Source organism: Staurois parvus, unplaced genomic scaffold, assembly GCF_062004578.1.
Source record: "Staurois parvus isolate SC_StPar_1 unplaced genomic scaffold, SC_StPar_1.0 ptg000538l, whole genome shotgun sequence".
In the NCBI taxonomy this organism is placed as follows: domain Eukaryota; kingdom Metazoa; phylum Chordata; class Amphibia; order Anura; family Ranidae; genus Staurois; species Staurois parvus.
In genome coordinates, this window is record NW_028318334.1 from 3,090,982 (window position 1) to 3,108,222 (window position 17,241).

General features: G+C 46.8%; 1 protein-coding gene across 1 annotated transcript in view; it reads right to left on the reverse strand.

Moving 5' to 3' along the window:
- Positions 1–16,976, reverse strand: part of LOC149451455 (signal transducer and activator of transcription 5B) — a 333,063-nt gene extending 316,087 nt beyond the window's left edge. The window contains exon 1 of the mRNA XM_089690636.1: positions 16,762–16,976. The gene's annotated coding sequence lies outside the window, so the exon portion shown is untranslated. The remainder of the gene's footprint in view (positions 1–16,761) is intronic.
- Between the last annotated feature and the right edge of the window lie 265 nt (positions 16,977–17,241).

Below are 17,241 nucleotides of genomic sequence, written 5' to 3' on the forward strand. Positions count from 1 at the left end.
TTAAGAGTACAATTCAAATTTTATTGAACAAACCTCCTAATGACAGTATTTTTGTTAAACATAAAAAACTTCCAATGCACTGTTCCAAATTATTACGCACAGTAAGTTTCAAAACACTTTATAGGTTGTAAAGAACTGAAAATTGTCATTTGTTGTGTTTGCAGCATATTTACTGAAATCAAAAGTTATTTCAATCAAACTTTTAACAACATTTTAACAGGTCACGATACATTGTAACATAGGACCCCTTATTTGATAGCAGCTTCACAAGTCTTGCATCCATTGAACTTGTGAGTTTTTGGACAATTTCTGTTTGAATTTGTTTGCAAGATGTCAGAATAGCCTCCCAGAGCTGCTGTTTGGATGTAAACTGGAGCATCCTCAAGCAAAAGATCTATGAGGGTGGGAGGCAAAGGTTCTCAATAGGATTGAGGTCAGGGGAGGATGGAGGCCACACCATGACTTTCTCTCCTTTTATCACCATAGCAGCCATTGATGCAGAGGTATTCTTTGCAGCATGAGATGGTGCAGTGTCATGCATGAAGATGATTTTATTACGGAAAGCATAGTTCTTCCTTCTGTACCAGGGAAGAAAGTGGTCAGTCATAAACTCCACATACTTTGCAGAGGTCACCTTTACACCTTCGGGGACCCTAAAGGGGCCGACCAGCTCTGTTCCCATGATTCCGGCCAAAACATGACTCCACCACCAACTTGCTGACGTCGCAGCCTTGTTGGAACAGGGTGGCTGTCCACCAACCATCCACTACTCCATCTGGACCATCCAGGGTTGCACGGCACTCATCAGTGAACAGGACTGTTTGAAAATTAGTCTTCATGTATTTTTCTGCCCAATGCAGCCGTTTCTGCTTGTGAGCATTGGTTAGTGGTGGCCGAATAGAAGGTTTATATACAGTTACAAGACTCTGGAGGACTCTACACCTTGATGTCCGTGGGACTCCAGAGGCACCAGCAGCTTCAAATATCTGTTTGCTGCTTTGTAGTTATTTTAGCAGCTGCTCTCTTGATCCGATGCATGGATCTGGCAGAAATCTTCCTCAATGTGTCTTTATCTGCACGAACCCGTCTGTGCTCTGAATCAGCCGCAAATCTCTTAATAGTGCGATGATCACGCTCAAGTTTTGGTGAAATATCTACTGTTTTCATACCTCGTCCAAGGCATTGAACTATTTCACTCTTTTCGGCAGCAGAGAGATCCTTTTTCTTCCCCATATTGCTTGAAAATGGTGCTCTGCTTAATAATGTGGAACACCCTCCTTTAGTAGTTTTTCCTTAAATTGGGCTCACCGGCCAATCTAATTATCACAGGTGTTTGAGATTGTTTTCAGTGATCCAAAGAGCCCTGACACACAATGCCATCCATGAGTTAAACTGAAAAACAAAATATTTAATCTTTGTGACACTTAAATAGAATTTGCATAATAATTTGGAACAGGGTGTAGAGGCATCCGATATGTGAACCTCTGACAGGAAGTGGTTAAGTGCCTTTTATTTGCCAGTTCTGGCATTCAGAGGGGTTTAAACAGGCACCTTGTGTGAATGAAGCCTTATAGACCGGCTCACTTCTGGCATAAAACTATGCTATGAAAGCTCCGCTTGGGGAGCGGGTACCCGATTTTGACTGAGGCGGAAGTTCAGCCCCCCTAATTCCCCCAGCAGTCTTCTGGGACACTTGACAGATCCCAGAAGACTGCCAGATCATTTAAGAGGCACAGTGTGACTCACGCATGCACAGTGGGCACCCGATTGTGAAGTTGAGCACTGCAGTGTGTAATAACAGCTCTCTGCCCCCTTTTTTCTGACAGCTCAGACATGCTTTATAAATTCTGGACTTTTGAACAGATGTAGAGAAGAGAAGACTACAGATACACAGGTACAGCTTACAGTATGTAGGATGATTTGTTTAAATCTGTGTATCAGCTGAGGCCAGTCACTTAACTGGGTATATGGAGGGGTTTACAACCACTTTAACCCCTTGATGCAGACATAACACTAATATTCGGTCTCACAGAACTGGGCTTTTTTCCATGGGGCCACATATTTGCGTACCTGTCTTTGTGCTGGGAGTGCGCCGCAAATTGAAAATTGATCACACCTGATGTACTGACGATCTAACTCTAATTTCTTGCGGCCCTAACATGCCAGGAAAGTACATATACCCCCCAAATGACTGCTTTTTGGAAAGTAGACAGTCCAAGCTATTTAGTAAGAGGCATGCTGATTTTTTTTGAAGTTGTTTAAACCAATTCTTGGGAAAATTAAGAAATGATTTTTTTTTTTGGTCATATTAACAAGTTATTTCTCAGACACGGCATATGCATACTTGCAATTACACCCCAAAACACATTCTGCTACTTGTCCTGAGTTTGGCGATACTACATGTATGAGACTTTTACACAGCTTGGCCACATACAGGGGCCCGCGATCCAAGTAGCACCATCAGGCGTTCTAGAGGCATAAATTACACTTTTAATTTCCTGCTTACCTATCACATTTTTGAAGGCCATGGAGCACCAGGACAATGGAATTACCCACAAAATTACTCAATTTTGGAAAGCAAACACTCCAACATATATTCTATGAGGCATAATGAGTCTTTTGAACGTGTCATTTTTTTTCCACAAGTTTTTGAAAACTGTGGAAAGGAAATGAAAACACTTTTTTTTTGTTACAAAAAGTTGTCAATTTATAAGATACTTCTAACACATAGCATATACATACCAAGAATTACACCCCAAAATACATTCTGCTACTTGTCCTGAATATGACAATACTACATGTGTGGGACTTTTCCACAGCCTGGCCACATACAGAGGCCCAACATCCAAGTAGCACCATCAGGCGTTCTAGGGGCATAAATTACACATTTAATTTCCTGACTACCTATTTCATTTCTGAAGGCCCTGGAGCACCAGGACAATGGAATTAACCACAAAATGACCCCAGCAAAAACCCCAAAGTATATTCTATGAGGCATAATGAGTCTTTTGAATGTGTCATTGTTTTCCACAAGTTTTTGAAAAATGTGGAAAGTGAAAAAAAAAAAAAGTTTTAAATTTGTAAGATATTTATAACACAGCATGGACATAGCAAAATTACACCCCAAAATACATTCTGCTATTCCTCCTGGGTATGGTGATATCACATGCAAGATACTTTTTCGCAGCCTAGCTAAACAAAGGGTAAACAGAAGATTACCTGTGGTTGTAGTAGAGAAGTTGTCTGCAGAGGACAGCAGTGGTCCAGGAAGCAGACAGAGATATAGTCAGCAATAGCCAAATGAATAGTCAAGGCAGCAGTCCAAAAAAAGCCCTGGGTCATTACAGGCAGTGATATGGTCAACACAGCCAAAGTACTGATTCAGGTAGCAGACATGAGCAGGGGCGGACTGACCATTTGGAAACTCGGGCACTGCCCGAGGGCCCAGGGTCAGTAGGGGGCCCCATGAGATGCCCCTGGTACCTTTTTAAGAGGCTTTTTTGAGTTTGGGCAAGGACACGGGCCCCATGATCCCCTATTGCCCGGGGGCCCCATGAGTTGTCAGCCCACCCCTGGGCATGAGCATGGTCCATAAAAAGTCCTGGGTCATTACAGGCAGTAGGAAGCGATTTGGTCAACACAAACAAAGTACTGGTTCAGGTAGCAGGCAAGAACATGGTCCAAAAAAAGTCCTGGGTCATTACAGGCAGCAGGCAGAGATATGGTCAGCACAGTATTGGTCCAGGCAGCAGGAAGGAACATCAGGCTTAGGGCCTCGGTCAGGTAAGACCTGGTCACAGGAGTAGAGGCTTCGTCCCACCCAATCTCTTCGAAACCTCCGGACTAAAAGACCCTGATCCGGGAATTACAAAACACTACAAAATTACCAAAAACTGGTTTTCTCTACTCTGAAGCCCCTCACATGTGTGAGACTCCTGTGTTATCTTGCATCCCACTACTACAGTAGCAGGGCAAAAGATCAGTTCAAGCGGCAGGCAAAAAACATGGTTGATTAACAAGCCGAGGTCAGTGCAGGTGGAAGACTGTAGGGCTGTAGCATCTGGTCATTTAAATCCACCCCCCCATGAACCGATTATAATCGTGGATACAATCAGGTTTTTGGATGGGACCGCGTCTTCCATGAATTCCACCAAGGTGTCATTGTGGATAGTGGACAGGACGTAGACATCTCACTTATCCCTCCATTTCATGGCCAACACTTTCTTGTTTCTCAAACTTGCGGATTCCGCCCTTTGTAACCTTCTGATTACTAAACTTTGTGGGAAGCCCTATTTTTTTGGGTGGTACCACAGGCTGAGGTTTTCTCACGGTACAGATGCCGGAAAAGGGGAAGAGTGGTATCATTGTTATCAAGGTAGGTATGATAACCTTTTTGGAACAGTGGGAATGCCAGGTCCTAGACAATTCTGCCACTTGTGCAGATGTAGGTTGGGCACTCAGGGGGCTGGAGCTGGGAGTCTTTGCCTTCATACATGCGGAATGCATGCACATATCCTGTAGCTCTTTCACAGAAATTGTTCAGCTTCAATCCATACCTGGCCATTTTACTGGGGATGTATTGCTTCCCCCAGTAAGCTCCACGAGCAGGGCCCTCATATTCCTTCTGTACTGAAATGTATTGTAATTGTACAGTCTCCCATTATATTGTAAAGTGCTGCGCAAACTGTTGGCACTATATAAATCCTCTATAATAATAAATCCCAGCCAGCCAGTGAAGTGGACAAGGGATTCATCCACACAAATTTGTTGCTCAGGGACATAAAGTTCTGCATGTCTCTTAGCAAAAGAATTTATTAGGGGGCGGATTTTGTATAGCTCGTCATAGTTGGGATGATCTCGGGGAGGGCACTGCAAGTTGTCATTGAAATGCAGGAATAGCATGATCACATCATAGCGTGAACGGGACATTACAGCATAATAGATGAGTATATGATGGATAGGGTTGGTGGACCAGTAGGCATGCAAGTCGGGTTTTTGTTTTTGTAAGCCCCAAAAACTAATTTTAACTACTCCACTATGAGACGTCTCCATAGAAAAGAAGGGGCATAGGATGTACCGGGATTGTTATCAGTATACTGCTTAGCAAAAAGGTTTGTCCGGTCCACAATGTATTGCAGTAAATCGGCAGGGAAAACCAAATAAAAAAAAATCAATTTCTGAAAAATGTTCAGTATTGGTCTGCACACCTGGCTGTGCGGTGAAAGGTGGGATTGAAGCTCATCCTGAGGTGGAACGCAGCCATAAAGGGTTTGCCAGGGCATCAGGAAGATAAGTTTGGGCCCTAATTCTTGGGGTCTGGTGGGATGCTCCAGTTCTGGTACTTTCATCCTCGGGTCTAGTGCCATTGGTGTCTGCTGATTGACCATTGGGGTGTATTGCACTGCTCATTGTTGCCTGCTCTTCAGAGCGCCGTATCCTTTTGGAAGGGACTGCTTCCTCCTCCGATTCTGTCACTGACCCACTACTTTCCACTGGTTCGTGTTCCGAATTGGATGGTGAGAGCTCCCCGATGCTGTCATCCGACATCCTGAGGATTTTGAGCACCTCCCCAGTAGTAAAATATTTATTGGACATTGCGGCTCTGGTTATTGTGGCTGTATAAGAAGTAAACTGCTGATGGATGGCTGTGATGGGTACACTGCTGATGGGCGGTAGTTGTGTCAACTTGTACAGTTGTGTGTGACAAGTACACTGATTAGGGTGCACTGATGGCTGTGGTGACAGGTACACAGATTGGCTGCACTGATGAATGCAATGACAGGTACACTGATGAATGCACTGACAGGTTCACTGACCGGTCCACTGATGGGGATGCGCTGACCGGTCCACTGATGGGGATGCGCTGACCGGTCCACTGATGGGCTGTGTACTGATGGCTGCATTGATGGCTCCACTGACAGATCCACTGGCGGCTCCACTGACAGATCCACTGGCGGCTCCACTGACAGATCCACTGGCGGCTCCACTGACAGATCCACTGGCGGCTCCACTGACAGATCCACTGGCGGCTCCACTGACAGATCCACTGGCGGCTCCACTGACAGATCCACTGGCGGCTCCACTGACAGAGACTCTTTATTAGGGGCAGTGTGGTGCACAGTAGCAATCAAAGGGTTTGAAAAACTTGCTGTTCCTAGGTTCTCCTCCTCGCACAAGATTGGTGTGTGAGGACGAGAAGATAGCAACAGTGAGTGATTGCTGTGTGTTTACACTTATGATCGGCTCTGACAGGTCACAGTTGATCACGTGGTAAAAAGCCAATGTCATTGGCTCTTTACCGTCAGCGGGGAAGCGCTGTGTCTGAGGGATGTCCAGTCACAGGGAGAACAGGACCACCCAGTCGTCAATCCACTATAGGCCGGGCAGGATCTGTTTAAAATGGAGCATTACCCCCAAATCCAAAATATAATATATTGTAGCTTACCAATCCTTAGATGTGGTGGCTATATTAGTTTTCTTTTTTAGGCTTTCCCCCCCCTTGTTTTTCCCCAGTGATCTGGCCAGTAATGTCCTCCCCGCCTAAGGCTCCATTGACATCTGCATGTTTCCACGCATGTACCCAAAACACATGAAAAATGCGTATTATGCTTGTGGCACCATTGATTGTTAATGGCAACCCAAACACGGTTGGAAAACGTGCAGTTTGTTGTGTGGTAAAAAACAACTGAAAAATTGTAGGAGCTTCTTTTGGTGCATTTGTCACACATAGGGAAGCCAATTCAAGTGAATGAGTTGCCCTATGTGTGTCGTACAACAAAGTGCATACATTCAAACAAAGAGCAGATGTGAACAGGGCCTTAGGGTGTCTACACTCTGGATGAAGGAGCAAGGATGACACTTTTAGACAGCAGCATTGTCAGTCTGGGGGAAGAGAAGTGTTAGATGCACTAGCAGATTTAGATACATTAACAAATTCAAACCACACCTCAAGCATTATAGGCAGTTACAACAGTTGTTTCCTTTTTGGATAAAGGTATTACATAAATAAAAGCATCGTTAATTGGTTTCTGTTTAAATTGGCCCTAGTATGTGTATGTATGAATGAGAGTTTGGGACATTAGATTGTAAACTCCTGGAGGGTAGGGACTGATGTGAATGTATAATATATATGTGAAGCATAAACAGAAAACCCCTGTGAGCTGCTCTGTTCAGATTCTATACCAGAGTGAATAGCCCACACTATGCACACTCACATCTAATGTGTTATCTGGCACAGTATTTTCCCAAGAAGTGCCGTGCTTCACTCAAACAAACCAAACACAATTTTCATAACATACACACAAAAAAAAAAAAAAATCATACTATAAAATACAGAGTTATAGAATTATATTTGCTCAGTCCAGTGTTAGTCCTATATATATACAGTCAGGTCCATAAATATTGGGACATGGACACAATTCTAACATTTTTGGCTCTATACACCACCACAATGGATTTGAAATGAAACAAACAAGATGTGCTTTAACTGCAGACTCTCAGCTTTAATTTGAGGGTATTTACATCCAAATCAGGTGAACGGTGTAGGAATTACAACAGTTTGCATATGTGCCTCCCACTTGTTAAGGGACCAAAAGTAATGGGACAGAATAATAATCATAAATCAAACTTTCACTTTTTAATACTTGGCTGCAAATCCTTTACAGTCAATTACAGCCTGAAGTCTGGAACGCATAGACATCACCAGATGCTGGGTTTCATCCCTGGTGATGCTCTGCCAGGCCTCTACTGCAACTGTCTTCAGTTCCCGCTTGTTCTTGGGGCATTTTTCCTTCAGTTTTGTCTTCAGCAAGTGAAATGCATGCTCAATCGGATTCAGGTCAGGTGATTGACTTGGCCATTGCATAACATTCCACTTCTTTCCCTTAAAAAACTCTTTGGTTGCTTTTGCAGTATGCTTTGGGTCATTGTCCATCTGCACTGTGAAGCGGCGTCCAATGAGTTCTGAAGCATTTGGCTGAATATGAGCAGATAATATTGCCCGAAACTTCAGAATTCATCCTGCTGCTTGTCAGCAGTCACATCATCAATAAATACAAGAGAACCAGTTCCATTGGCAGCCATACATGCCCACGCCATGACACTACCACCACCATGCTTCACTGATGAGGTGGTATGCTTAGGATCATGAGCAGTTCCTTTCCTTCTCCATACTCTTCTCTTCCCATCACTCTGGTACAAGTTGATCTCGGTCTCATCTGTCCATAGGATGTTGTTCCAGAACTGTGAAGGCTTTTTTACATGTTGTTTGGCAAACTCTAATCTGGCCTTCCTGTTTATGAGGCTCACCAATGGTTTACATCTTGTGGTGAACCCTCTGTATTCACTCTGGTGAAGTCTTCTCTTGATTGGTGACTTTGACACACATACACCTACCTCCTGGAGAGTGTTCTTGATCGGGCCAACTGTTGTGAAGGGTGTTTTCTTCACCAGGGAAAGAATTCTTCGGTCATCCACCACAGTTGTTTTCCGTGGTCTTCCGGGTCTTTTGGTGTTGCTGAGCTCACCGGAGCGTTCCTTCTTTTTAAGGATGTTCCAAACAGTAGTTTGGGCCACGCCTAATGTTTTTGCTATCTCTCTGATGGGTTTGTTTTGTTTTTTCAGCCTAATGATGGCTTGCTTCACTGATAGTGACAGCTCTTTGGATCTCATCTTGAGAGTTGACAGCAACAGATTCCAAATGCAAATAGCACACTTGAAATGAACTCTGGACCTTTTATCTGCTCATTGTAATTGGGATAATGAGGGAATAACACACACCTGGCCATGGAACAGCTGAGAAGCCAATTGTCCCATTACTTTTGGTCCCTTAACAAGTGGGAGGCACATATGCAAACTGTTGTAATTCCTACACCGTTCACCTGATTTGGATGTAAATACCCTCAAATTAAAGCTGACAGTCTGCAGTTAAAGCACATCTTGTTCGTTTCATTTCAAATCCATTGTGGTGGTGTATAGAGCCAAAAATGTTAGAATTGTGTCGATGTCCCAATATTTATGGACCTGACTGTATATACACACCATCCACAATCCAGTAGATTCACACTCTTCAATTTTTGATATAAACTGGTATAGCTCCTTCAGTTATTTCATCACCACTTCGTGCCTATATACTGGAAGTGATATGAATACCCTCCACCGGATGTACTCTCACCTGCAATATATAACCGAACCATTCAGTAAGGTCATATAGCGCTTGCGTGCCTCACATAGGACTTGTATCAGCATTCTCATACGAATGAGATGCATCCACGTCTTCTCCATAGATTTTATATACTCCTATGCTGTTCCACCTCCACTCAGCAATCCTCCTCAGCCATAGAGAGAGAAGGAAACCACCAAATATAATGCTTTATCCTTTTAAAAGCTATTTATTATTCATAAAAAACGACTTTAAGTTAAGCTCTCACATTTAAAAAGTGCCTCAGCGCACCACACTATATCACACAAGTTAATTCCAATATGCACATTGATCGATACATTCATCTTATAGCAGTGTATAGTTACACTGTCTCGTATTCCGAGCATCGTGACACCATCCAGTCCCTCCCCCATGCGTTACGTCACAGGGTCTTGTGGCTCATCAGGGGGATATACCGTTTTTGTCATCAAAAGACATCTTCCTAGCCCCGGAAGACATCTTTAGACAATGAAACCAATCGGGCAGAGCTTGGATCTAACGCCATCGCGGATTACAAAATACAGGCTGGCTTTGGATCTTTGACTATGCGCATTATTTTCCATTTTACATGCGAGTGTATAACTTTTCAATCAATAACTGGTTTTTAGCTTTTTGACAATATGGAGAGGTCTTTACCTGTTTAATTTACATGACAATTTATTTTATTCATTTCAGGTACTGATACAGCGTCATCAAATTACGCAGCGCATATATATATATATATATATATATATATATATATATAGTACATTTCACATCAGCCTTAGTGGCTGTTGACTTGCAGTTCTGACTGAACTACCATGGCACTGTGAGCGTTGTGGTAGTTCATTGAGTCTTCCTGACAGAAGTATCGGCTTGCCCATAGAGGATGTACAAGCAAGCAGATACACTGACAGTCTGCAGGGGACTGGCATTACTGATCTGCTGATCACTGGTGCAATGCTTTACAGGCTCCTACTACACTACTACAAAAAAATAATAAATGCACATTTTTTTACCTGCAAAAAAAAAAAGAGCATTTGTTATTTTTTGTAGAAAGATGAACTTATCCTTTAATCACTAAAAGTACTTATTGACTTGGCTTCTTTCACACAGGCCATGTCCAGTCCGATCAGCAGGAGATCCACAAACAGATTCCCTGCTGAATGGGAGCAGAAAATGGGACAGATGTCACTTTTGTGACATCCGGTTCCATTAAGTGTTTAGCTCTATATAACACCTGAAGCCTTCAGGATCCAAATTAGATCTATGGGCAATCGAACGTAAATGGACTTGTTGTCTGTTTATATCACACTACCCCCAATCCATCATTATTTCAGTAGAAAAAAACAGAAAAGGAGAGACTTTTTCCATTTTTTTTCCAGACTGTCGATGTAAACAGACACACACGTTTACATCCACCTGCTCACAGATTTAAATAGCACTTCTGATCAGGTCTGCCTAAAACACAGACAAACAGAACTGATCAGACTGCATGTGTAAAAGGGGTCTTTATTGTTTAACAAATAAATATATAAAACAAGACTGTTCTAATGACTGAACTATTATGAATAAAGTTTTACTAAAGGCACATTTTTTTCTTTTATTAACCACTTGCCCTCCTGAGGATTTATCCCCCTTCCTGACCAGGCCATTTTCTGCATTACGGCACTGCGTTACTTTAACTGATAATTGCACGGTCATGCAACACTTAACCAAATTTAAGTATTTTTTTCCCCACTAATTGAGCTTTCTTTTGATGGTATTTGATCGTCTGTGCGGTTTTAATTTTTTGCGCTATAAAAAAAAAAAAAAAAAGCAACAATTTTGAGAAAAAAAAATCTTTTTGACTTTTTGCTATTAAACATGTCCAGTAAAAAAATTTTAAAAAATCAAACGTCGTCATAAATTTAGGCCAAAATGTATTCTGCTACATGTCTTTGCTAAAAAAAATTTTTCTTTTTTTTTTTTACTAGTAATGGCGGCGATCAGTGGCCTACAACGGGACTGTGGCGGGTATTCTCACGCTGGGGGGGAACTGACTTGGTGTCACTGACATCCCCAGTGACACTAATACAGTAATCAGTGCTAACAAAAAAAGCGCCGACACTGTTCTAATGGCACTGGGCAGAAAGGAGTTAGCATGAGGGGCGATCAAAGGGTTAACTGTGTGCTGGGTGTTTTACTATAGAGCCGTGTGTTAGTGCTTCACTGAAATCACACTGCTTTGGATGGCTGTGCTGTGCCACCAGGCGCCAGTGAGTAATCACCGGCTGGGACCCGGTGATTGACAGCCACGGACACGAATGGCTGCACGGATAGGGCACGCACGCCCCTTACCCAGAAATGCAAACCCACATGTATATATACACGTGATTTTGTGCACCCATGTTGCCCTGTAGCAGTATAAAGCAGTTAAAATAATAACCATAATATACTCACCTACTCTGTGCAATGCCTTTGCACAGAGTGGCCCCAAATCTCCTCTTCTGGGGTCCCTTGACTACTACTCTTCTTTGGGCGCCACAATAGCAAGCTGCTTGTTATGGGGTACACAGTGCGTGCTCGCTCCCAAGTTTTGTGTGTCTATGTCTTCCTCATGGCATTTGATAGCCAGCAGCAGGCTCCTGCCACTGTCCAAGTCCCTGTGTGAAGAGAAAGAGAGGGGGGAAGAGATGCAGCCATGCACAGCCCTGGATCTCTTCTCCCATGTCTTCCCTTTCACATAGGGAAGGAGGGAGGACAGCAAGCTACAAAACATTGTTTGTCTTAATGCAGGGAACACAATAAAGTGATTGAGCAGCAGCCCCTCCAGCCCTCCCAATACTTACCTGAGCCCCATCTCAATCCACAGGCGCAGTGTCTCTCCCTTCTCATTAGCTGAGACAGCAGCGGGGGTTATTGGCTCCTTCTACTCAATCACAGTCCGTGAGCCAATGAGGAGAAAGCCGGGGGCGGGGCCAAGCCGTGCTCCTTGTGTCAATGGACACAGAGAGCAGCAGCTTGGGAGTGAACCTGCTCATCTGCCCCCAAAGCAAGTGGCTTGCTTTGGGGACACTCGGCAGGAGGAAGGGGCCAGAAATGCCAGTAGGGGAGCTGAGAAGAGGAGGATCAGGGCTGCTCTGTGCAAAACCATTACCCAAAGCAAGTAAGTATAACATGTTTGTTATCTATTTTTGTAATTGCTTTTAATATCACTTTAAGGGCTAATTCACACTTGACTTTAATTCTAACTCTTGTCAAACGCCCCTATAGCGTTTGACAGGTGTTAGGGAAGTGTTTTTATGCTCCCCAAATGCCCTATGCGCGGTTTTGAGGCGGTTGATAGTCATTTGCCAAGCGTTAAAACCACACCACAAACACCTATAATGAAGTTAAATGATATTAATACTCTGCAACCGCCGACGAGCGGCACGATAGACTTGAATGGGAGGCTTCAACTCCTCCTGACTGGACACGAGGCGTCAGTGTGAACAGCACTGTGTGCTGCCATGTGCAGAATTTTTATATGCCTTTGAGAAGCATTAGAAACGCTTCCCAAACACCTGCCTGACGCCTGCTGACAAAACTGGTGTGAACTGAGCCTAAAGGTATAAATAGTTTTAGAAGCACATAACTTTTTATAACAAAGCAGAAGGAGCGCTGGAAGTCATCAGAAGTACCCAATAGGCACATCTACCACAACTAACCTGTGATAAAGTATACTACTTGTCTTCAAAATGACAACTAAGCTCACCTTCACTTTCCTATGCAACGTATTAAAAAAAAAAAAAAGAAAAAAAAGAAAAGAAATCATCACAATATACCCCAAATAAATCAATCTCACAATAATGTTACAGAATTTCCGGTTAAAGGTTTTACAAAGAACGAGCTTCAGCACTTCACAAATGAACTCTGGAGTCCTCTGGTGACTTGTAAACAGTCAAGTTCAAAAGCCTACAATGAACTGCTGCTTGTGAAATGCTATGCGTCTTCAAGCAACATTATATAAACAGACGTGTCAACAAAAGCAGGTCTAACAGCCGGGCAGAACTAAATGAAATCTCTCCCAAACGTGGACAATACAAGCAGAGCCTAAGACAAACAAACGTGTAATTGGAGGCTATGATCAGTGAAAGGCCGTGTCAGAACAATCCCTACAACCAAAGATACAGGCGGCTACATTGTATGGATATCAACTTTTCCTGTACAAAAAAAAACAAATCAGCAACCCAACCTCCTGGTTCTCCTTACTGGTCAGTGAGGCCACAGGTCACATTAAGGAACCAATCAGAAATGGGTAGAGGAGGGCCAAGCCCAACTTTTGTAGTGAAAGTAAAGATCTGAACGTAACTTTAGTCGCCATGTCTCTGGAACTATTGAGTTTTACTGAACGTAACCTCTGCCATCATCATATGCTCAGTCTGAGTTGGTTAGGTTTGTGACGGGTTTACTTCACTGGGATACTCTAGAATAGATAGAATATCATCACCAAGTCTAACCTCCCCAATGATATTGGACAGCAGAAATCAAGTCCAGTACCCAAACAATGTCAGATGATGCGATTACAAATGGTTATACCCAGCTTAAGGGCTCTTACACACAGACACCGAAAAACAACACATTTTTAGGAATTTAGCCTTTTTTATTTTACAGATCTAAATGCAACCCATTGCTTTCAATGGGCATGTACACACAGGCATGTAACCCAGCGATGTGTATAGATACATCTGTGTTGCTGGATGGTATTACACACAGGTACAAGTGTATGACACACACCAAGTAAAGCTAGAAGAATACTTCTACATGAATATGTACAGCCCATCCTCAAGTAGTTATGCTTCTGCCAAGAATCTGATGTTCTTACCGCAGTAGTGTGTGCCGGTAACCTTACACTCACATCAACATAAGCAGATACTGTGCTGCCCCCTGCCAGCCATACATTCCCTCACTATGCTGCCCCCTGCCAGCCATACATTCCCTCACTGTGCTGCCCCCTGCCAGCCATACATTCCCTCACTGTGCTGCCCCCTGCCAGCCATACATTCCCTCACTATGCTGCCCCCTGCCAGCCATACATTGCCTCACTGTGCTTCCCCCTGCCAGCCATACATTGCCTCACTGTGCTGCCCCCTGCCAGCCATACATTTCCCTCACTGTGCTGCCCCCACCTGGCAGTGCTTACACTGACACCACTGCACCCCCTGCCAGCCATACATTTCCCTCACTGTGCTGCCCCCACCTGGTAGTGCTTACTCTGACACTACTGCCCCCTGCCAGCCATACATTACCTCACTGTGCTGCCCCCACTGACAGTGCTTACTCTGACACAACTGCCCCCTCCCAGCCATACATTTCCCTCACTGTGCTGCCCCCACCTGGCAGTGCTTACTCTGACACAACTGCCCCCTCCCAGCCACACTTGCCCCGATAGTGCTGCCTCCTTCTGTCCTTGTTTGCCCTCACAACGTTGTCACTTCCAAGTCACACTTGCCCTGACTGGCAGAATGGCTGGCAGGGGGCAGCACTGTCAGGATGAGCATGGCTGAGAGGGGGCAGTGCTATGAGAATGTAGCGCTAACGGGCACAGCTGGAAGTGGGCAGTGCTGTCAGGACAAGTATGGCTGGCAGGTGGCAGCGCTGTCAACCACACTCATCCTGACAGCACTGCCCCCTGACTGCTATGCTCAGCCTGACAGCACTGCCCTGTTCCAGTCATGCCCATCAGTGCTACCTCCTCCCAGCCAAGCCCATTCTCACAGCATTGCCCCCTGGCAGCCATGCTCACCCTGACAGCACTACCCCCTCCAGACCATAAATGTTGCAACAGTGCTGCCCCCTTCTACACTCAGCATAATAGTCATGGCTGGGAGGCAGTGTTGTCACAACATTTATGGCCTGGAGGGGGCAGTGCTGTTAGGATGAGCCTGGTTGAGAGCACTACCCCCTGCCAGCCATGATGCCAGTTAGGGTGAGTGTGGCAGGAAACAGACAGCACTGTGAGTGCATTAGTGCAACCATGGCCAGGGAGGGGATGCACTGTCAGGACGAGCATGGCCAGGAGGAGGCAGCACTGTCAGGGTGAGTGTAGCTGGGAGGCGGCAGTGCTGTCAGGATAAACATAGCTGGCAGAGGACAGCACACTTGTCCTGACAGCGCTGTCATTGCCAGTTATGCTCGACCCGAAAGCACTGCCCCCTACTGGCCATGCCCGTCCCGAAAGCGCTGCCCCCCCACCTGGCCGTGCCCGTCCCGACAGCGCTACCCCCCACCTGGCCCTGCCCGTCCCGACAGCGCTGCCCCCTCACCTGGCCGTGCCCGTTCCGACAACGCTGCCCCCTCATCTGGCCCTGCCCGTTCCGACAGCGCTGCCCCCTCATCTGGCCCTGCCCGTTCCGACAGCGCTGCCCCCTCATCTGGCCCTGCCCGTTCCGACAGCGCTGCCCCCTCATCTGGCCCTGCCCGTTCCGACAGCGCTGCCCCCTCATCTGGCCCTGCCCGTTCCGACAGCGCTGCCCCCTCATCTGGCCCTGCCCGTTCCGACAGCGCTGCCCCCTCATCTGGCCCTGCCCGTTCCGACAGCGCTGCCCCCTCATCTGGCCCTGCCCGTTCCGACAGCGCTGCCCCCTCATCTGGCCCTGCCCGTTCCGACAGCGCTGTCCCCCCACCTGGCCCTGCCCGTTCCGACAGCGCTGCCCCCTCATCTGGCCCTGCCCGTTCCGACAGCGCTGCCCCCTCATCTGGCCCTGCCCGTTCCGACAGCGCTGCCCCCTCATCTGGCCCTGCCCGTTCCGACAGCGCTGCCCCCTCATCTGGCCCTGCCCGTTCCGACAGCGCTGCCCCCTCATCTGGCCCTGCCCGTTCCGACAGCGCTGCCCCCTCATCTGGCCCTGCCCGTTCCGACAGCGCTGCCCCCTCCTGGCCCTGCCCGTTCCGACAACGTTGCCCCCTCCTGGCCCTGCCCGTTCCGACAACGTTGCCCCCTCCTGGCCCTGCCTGTTCCGACAGCGCTGCCCCCTCCTGGCCCTGCCCGTTGCGACAACGTTGCCCCCTCCTGGCCCTGCCTGTTCCGACAGCGCTGCCCCCTCCTGGCCCTGCCCGTTCCGACAGCGCTGCCCCCTCCTGGCCATGCCCGTTCCGACAGCGCTGCCCCCTCCTGGCCATGCCCGTTCCGACAGCGCTGCCCCCTCCTGGCCATGCTTGTTCTGACCTCCCATACTCTGCACATTCAAGAACACTGTCATGAATAAACCTTCCAACAACACTTGCCATGACAGCGCCCCCTCCTGACCACACAGGCTGCAGCAGCCTCTGACTCCCCGCAGTCATGGAGATGACACTTCTGCCCATACTGTGTGACCAGCCTGCCATGACTGTCCCCTCATCCCCCCTCCTCCAGTCACATGTTGGGTATGCAGTGCTCGCCCCATTCCCCCAGCCAGGTGCACTCACACTAGGGGTGGGGGGTAGAGCCATGACACCTCTCCCGGCACCCGAGAGCACCATTCCCCCCACACACACAGCAGTGACAGCGGGCTCCATGCCAGGAAGACATGACAGCACGGCCAGTGTGTGACAGCCCCAGCCTGTGCCCAGCTCCTCACCTCGGCTCTTCCCCCAGGGAGGTGTGCGCTCCCGGCTTCCCCCAGGGGAGGAGGACGATGCCGGGTGGGCTCCTTGTCTTCCCTCCTCCGGCGCCTGTTGCACATTGAATCCCCCCGGGTGACTGTTATGTCTGCAGCCTCTGCTCCGCTCTGCATGGACGACTACACAGCCCGTCCACTCTACAGCCTCCGCTCGCTCAGCAGCGCCACCTGCCTGGTGTAATGCTGCACACCGTCCTCACCACCACGCCCCCATCCGTCAGCCCAAACCATTGGGTGCGCGCGCACTCTCTCCTTGGACTCCCGGCCTGCAACGCACGGTGCGCGCCTGCTCTTCTCCTCATAGAATCGCTCGCTGCGTTGTACCTCAGTTATACAGTTCAGCCTCCTCCAATGTGTCGCTGTCTATGCGGGGCGGCGGACATTTTTTTGAAGCCAGATAAACAAGAATATGTTTTAGGAGGACAATATGTCAAAAGA